A 7,210-nucleotide genomic window follows, 5' to 3' on the forward strand; every position below is an offset into this window, starting at 1 on the left:
TTCATTTTTCTTTTCTCCTTATCTGGGACCAGAAGCTGAGGGAGTGAAGCAGTGGTAGGAAGTGACCCAGGGAAAGTAGCTCAGAGAGCCCCTCCCTGCAGGCAAATACTGCTGACCCTCCTCGGGCCCTGGGTCAGAGCCCAGTGAAGTGGGTGGGTCCAGGCTACCCTACCACTGCCCCATGAATGAGTGGACACTAACCACTAGGCCCTTCAGCCCACCGAAAATCCTATAACAGACGTAGCAATGATCGCTCCTTTTTCACATTGGGCCTGATCCTGAATTCCATGTAAACTCAGAATTGCTACAGAAAACTAAGAGATCTGATTTATGAAAACAGTTTTGCAATTGCTGATGAAACTTGGTGCAATATGGTGAACAGATGGAAGGAGAAAACAGGTTATTTTAATACAAGTGTCAACTTCTGAAGTTCAAAAAACCTGTGAGGGATATCCTGAAAAAGTATCAAAATACACCTCATGTTCATGCATTAGAACATGTTTCAAGGCACTGCTTAGAAAACAGAGCATTTTTGTAGCAGTATGTGTGTTCCACTTACAGCATAGCTTTCCATGAATAAGATTTTTTTTTTTTAAAGACAGACCCATTTTAATGAGAAACACTGTAGTAAGTGGCCAGGGCACTGACTGGGACTGAGGAGACCTGACTTCAATTCCCTGCTCTGCTTCTGCTTTGCTGGGTGCCCCTGAGCAAATCTCCTCTGTGCCTCAGTTTCTCCATTTGTAAAGTGCTTGGAGATCTACGATGAAAAGCATTATATTAGAGATAGGTATTATTATTATTTACACATTCTGACACTGTACAGATTCCAAGGGCCGAATCCTACAAACTGTTCCTCACAAAAGTCATCTCCATTAAGACTATGTTTACGCTACTGCGGCAAGTTGATCTATGCTACACAACTCCAGCTACGTGAATAACGTAGCTGGAGTCGACGTACCTTAGGTCGAGTTACCGCAGGGTCTACACCGCGGGGGGTCGATGGGAGAAAATCTCCCATCGACTTACCTTACTATTTTCACTGGGGGTAGAGTACAGGGGTCGACTGGAGAGCGATCTGCTGTCGATTTGGTGGGTCTTTACTAGACCCACTAAATCAACCGCCGGTGGATCGATCACAGAGTGTCAATCCCTGCGGTAGTGTAGACCTACCCTAAGTGTCATTAACACAATGGATTACTCATCTGAAGGCTATCCTCACAACAGTCTTTGAGGTAGGTTTGGTTAGCACTATTATCACAATTGGGGAAATTTAGCCAGTGACGTTAAATGACTTGCCCAAAGAGGTCATACAGTGAATCAGTGGCAGAGCCTGGATCTGTGCTCATTCCACTAGGTCAAACTGCATGTTAATGGCCCTGACGCAGCAAACCATTTAAGCACAGCTTAATTTTAAATATGTGAATAGTCTCATTGACTTCAATGGCACTATCCCTGATTTATATCACTAAGGACCTGGATATTGTTCCAAAAACTCAAAACAAAATATTAAACTATTTTAAAACATAATTGACAGTATATCTTAAATGTGGTTTGTTTTTTTACCCCAGCTCACAATGGCTTCATCCTGCCATACTTGTGCATCTGTAACTCCCACTGAAGCCAATGTCTGGGTGCAGAAAGACTGCAGGATTAGTCACAGATGTACATTCAAATACAAATTGTCCTAAAAGCCACCAAAGGCACTGATTCATCTGAAACAATATTTCCAAATATGAAATATTCAGTTATTTGTCATTTTTAATTTAAACACATCACTCCGTAGACCAGTGGTGGTGGTAGGCCATTGCCGGCCCTAAGCAGAAATACTTGGCCCCCCAACACACACAACACATACTAATAATTAATAGGGGGCCCCCTTGAAATGCTCAGGGTCCTAACCAATTGCTTATTCTGCTTATACCTAGTGCTGGCTCTGCAGTACACACTCAGATCTCTCTGATGCTGAGACCTCACACACCTCCAATGACATTCTGAGGCAGTTATCTCATCCTGAATGATACTGGGGGCATGTCTATATTGCCCCACAGTTCCTACTAAGAGTCTGAATGGCAGTGCACACCAAAATGCTGCGCTGTAACTCCCTATGTGGATGCTGCAGGTGTGAACTTAAAAGGTCCCCAGAGGGAATATACCTATTAGATCTGGTACGTAACTGTTATTGTTTACAGAGAACTCATGACCTGTATGTTCTTACCTGCAGCACCCACAAGGGGGAGTTACAGCACAGCACTTTGGTGCCCACAGCTGTGCACGCCCCCTTGGTCCGAACTGTGGGGCAATGTAGACATGCCCTACAGGGCTGTGAAATTGCTGTGAGGACATTCACAGGACCCCACAAGAGGGGGAGGGTCCCAGAGCCCAGGTTACAGCCTGAGCCTGAACGTCTAGACCACAATTTTAGAATCCCGCAGCCTGAGCCCTGCGAGCCCGAGCCAGCTGACACTGGCCAGCCACAGGTGTTTAATTCCAGCGTAGACATACCCTGGGATTTTGCTCTACTATGTACTGAATATGCACTGGGTAAGGACCTCAGGATTGGGCTCTGTTTGTCTAACAGGCAAGCCTCAGTAAAGGCCTGATCCAAAGCCCATTCAAGTCAATGGAAATATTCCCACTAACTTGATCAAGCCCTAAATTCATCACTTTTTCAGGGACCAAGTCTCCAGCATCTTGTCCACCAGCATTTAAATTCCACGCAGCTCTCTGCAGTTCTGGAAGTGTATATATGTCCTGTAAATAATAATAGCTACATGTCAGAACTAATAGTTATATTCCCTCTCTATGTATGTGTGTAATATCCATTAATGTTAACAGGTGTGCAGCAAAAGAAAAATATAACTCTCAGGTTCAGATCCTGAGCTGGTGTAAATTGACATAGTTCCACTGAACCTAATAGAGGTCCAGGCCCCAAATGTTTAACCTTTTAAGTCAGTAGTTATTTTCAATTAATTTTACTGCTGTTTGATATGATACAGTAACTTAAAGCACAAGACAGTAAGTCAACATTATCAGATTTACGAGAGTATTATTTCAAGAGTTCTTTTCTGAATATTCTACATTTGTCCTATTGCAGCTACATGGATATCTCACAACTGTAAGTTCCATACCTGATTGTAAAGATACTCACTCAGTTGAGGCCTACCACAATTTCTGTCTCATATGAACCTGGAATACCTCACTGTTATTCCTGTAAATCATTGACGTCAGAAATGCAAAACTTGAAACTAAAGATAAAGCTGCATGCAAGATTAAGGAAACAGACATACATAAATTCAGGTTTGATCCTGTTTTGTTGTTGCATACCTCCCCCTCTGCCACACATTGAAAGCACCCATTGCCCTGCACATTTGATTTCTGGGGGGATGAGAAGAAGGATGTTCCAATGATTTAGGCACTAGCTTAGGGCTTGGGAGACTGGGCTCAATTCCCTGCTCTGTGATAGTTTTCTTGTGTGACCTTGAACAAGTCACTTAGTGCTCTGTGCTTCAGATACCCATCTGTAAAATGGGAACAATAGCACTGCTCTACCTCACTGGGGTGTTGTGAGGATAAATAGATTACAGATTTTGAGGTGCTCAGATTCTATGACAATGAGGGCCGTACAAGTACCATACACAGTTTTCCACTTGCCCCTTCTTTTAAGTCACAATGGTAGCAGTTCTGTTCTGTAACTTTCATAACATTGAAATCTACCTAAGGTACATACAATAGAATCCAAGTACCTCAGAGTCTGCAATGGATTTATCTTCACAACACCTCTGTGAGGTAGGGAAGTGCTATTTTAGAGTCAGGGAACTCAGGCACAGAGAAGCTAAGTGATTTGTCTTAAATCCACACAAGAAGTTGATGGCAGAGCAAGGACTCTAAGGGCCTCCCAAGTCCTAGGCTAATGCCCAAACCACTGGACCATCCTTCCTGTCTCAAAACTGTCCAGGAATACCTCTGGAGGCGACACAATGTTGTGACCAGGGGCCCTTTGAGAGTGCGTGGCAGGGACAAACTCAGGAATCACAATGTTGCACTGGAGCATTGCAACATACCAGGATGGTGTTTTGGAGTGAATAGAAATGTTATTGTGTCATGACTCAGTGTGAGGATGGGTCAAAAAACAAAAAGCCCATCACTTTGCTACATCAAACAAGCCCTTACACTACATACACTGCATTGCCACATTATGAAGTTTTACAGGTCCCCTAAAATGACTGCAGCACACTTCCATGAGGGATCGTCTGAGAATATGGGGATGATTGTGGAAATGCTATGATGGGGGGAAATTGACATAACAGCACAACACAAACATCACCATATTGTCATGCGACAGAGAGGGGCAAAGTTCAGACAGACTCTTAGTCGTATTAAAGCTGCTGTATTCACTCACCAGTGTTGGATTAGGGCAGGACATGGCTGCCCATCCTTCCCTTGCATCCTAGCAACCTCCCTGCTGGATGTCTCTGCTCGGCTTTTTAATATGTTTTTACTTCTGGGATAGCTGTATGCAAAGATTCATAGAGCGCAGCTAGACAGCCTGGATGTCCATCCGTCCCTTCCTGCTGCTAGTGGCAGCCAGGTCCTCTCCCTCTCCGCGGGGCCTGCTGCCACTAGGCCTGGTAGATGGGAAGAAAACGGCTGCTGAGAGTTGTTGCCAGGACGCTGTCTCCATAGAAACCTGCAGCTCAATCAGAGGGAGCCAGGGTTCTCCTAATAAACAGAGAGAGAGAGAGAGAGGGAGAGACTTATTTATAGGAGGCAAATATTCACACGCCGTCCAGCAACCAGAACAAATCCCTTCTTATCACCGTTTCCTCACAATCTATTTCATAGCAGTGTCAACACGTTGCAGAACTGGGAGGGGAAAGACCCAGCAAATAAAAACCTTATTCCATATGTTACAGCATGAATGACTAACGGTGACAGATTCTAGACACAGTATTGGGCCAAGTATAAATGCAGTGGCTGTGGATAGCCTGCATTCTGTTCAATGCAGTCTGCTGAAGCTCTGCTCTAATCAATCTCTTGCTTGAGAAAGGTGATCGATTTAATTGGAGTTACTTTGAATTCCTAATGGTGTAAATGAGATGAGAATCTGGACTATAGGGGATTTTTCCCACAGTGTATGGAAAATCCTGGTAGAATACAGGGCTGTCAAACTGTGCCAATTTGAATCAGTGAGAAGTTAAAAAAATTACTTACATTTTCTGTTGGTCTCAAAGCCAGCGTATTATTTTGTGCCTGTAAAAGTAAGTGTGAGTGTGTGTGTGTTAGAGCCCATAAAGTGTACATTGACCTAAATTTGCATGCACAAATCAGATATATAAGCTATGGGAAAGAGTAGCCAGCAAAAATGGTGAACATTGGGTCTGCTTCTGCTCTCATGCTGGTGTGATTCTGTTGACATCATTAGAGTTACAGTGGCGCAAATCAAAAGTAAGTAAAATCAGATCTGTTGCAGCAATCCCAAAAGTAGAGCCTAAACTGCATTTGCTTTTGGCTGAAATAGATATCAAATCCCACTACTGCTGCCAACACAAATCATCACAATGCTAACCATCTGGTATGTCCGAAGGTTAAATAGCATCCTGACATGCACATACTTTTAAATAAAAGTAACTAAGGTCTGAACCTATAGGGCATTGATTGCCCTCTGTTTATATTAAAGTCAGCTGCACCTCAGAGAATCAGGTCTGAAATGAAACAGTAACTCATTTCTGACAATCGTTGGACCTAATTACAAATTTATTCCCTGATCCTAACACAACAGTACATGCTTACTTTATGCACATGAGTAGCCCTCTTGATTACAAAAGGACGACTCAGGTGCCTAAAGTTACTCGTGTATATCATTATTTCCAGGATTAGGGTTTAAGAGTGTCAAACATAAAAGTAAAATTGACTTGTTTGTTTCTTCTTTTTTCAAAGTGTGTGTGTGTGTGCGTGTGTGAACAAAAATAAGGGGCAAATATTGCATCCGTTGTGCAACTCAAATTCCCATTTATTTGATGAGTCCACTCATTTTCACGAGTTTCTGGTATGCAAAGAATGCAGAGCACTATAGTTATAGCAATACATACATGATAGCTCTATTAGTCTTCTCAAGCCTCTATCAACCTGGCCATCTCTGGTCCCACTACCATCCAGAGCCAAAGGGCTTCCATATTTTGTGTTAGACCAACAGCTCCACCATCCCTTTTGATTATGGTATGATTTTGCTCATGAGGCTGGTCAAGCATGACGGCAGAGAAAACATGTTGTGTCTTGCAAACTGTGATGTTTCCTTTTAGGAACTCTCTAATTGTGTCTGGATGCACTGTGTGAAGACTTACCTTATCTTGGAGGTGAACAGGCACCCAACGAGCATAATTAGTATGATCTAACACAAAGAACCAGGGTGAAAGCTTTCCAAGGCATTCACTGTAGAGAGCAAAGTTTGCCTGGTGGATTTACAGCACACAGGCCAATACAAGTAGATCCAAATGAAGTGTGGTATGCCAGAAGTAGAACACTGGGTTTTCTAATTTTTGCTTGTCACACCATTTATACCTCATGAGGACCTCATCTTCCTTGAGACATTGGGTATATGGTATGTGTGCATTTTGGAGCAAGATGCACAGACTGTTGGCAGTTACTCGATGGGCATGCCTAGTACGTATGACATGACACACTTTCAAGAAGTCAGCCATTCCTAGGGAGGCCACTTTGGCCTGAACAAGGGCTTCTATCCATCCACTATCTTCTAGCCAATCTCCAGTTAAACTTGCCATTTCCAGATGAAGACCACATAATAACAGATTTGTCCTCGCCATACCCAGCAGGCCAGGTACACTGTATCTGTTTGGTTATGGTGAGAAGGGGTTAGTCCTCAGTGATCACTGGCACTTCACACGGATTTAGGTGGAGTATAGCGTTCCTCATCACATCCATGACATGATGAATCATTGCCACAGACTTGGAGTCATCTGGAAAGACGGGAAGAAGCACATTGATGACTGGAGCGAAGTCTGGCACTGGCTGCTTGCTGGCATGGTAAGTTGCCCAGGAAATGTCTTCATCTCCAATGAAGTTATCCAGACTTGCTGCTTGCCTAACTTGTTCAAGCCACCTGCATTCTTCTTGCAGAGCTTGGGTAATCAGTAGGCAGTCAGTCTTGATTTCAACATTTGTGGCAGGGATGGGAGTATTCATTTTCTTA

This window comes from Emys orbicularis, chromosome 10 (assembly GCF_028017835.1).
Source record: "Emys orbicularis isolate rEmyOrb1 chromosome 10, rEmyOrb1.hap1, whole genome shotgun sequence".
Classification (NCBI taxonomy): domain Eukaryota; kingdom Metazoa; phylum Chordata; order Testudines; family Emydidae; genus Emys; species Emys orbicularis.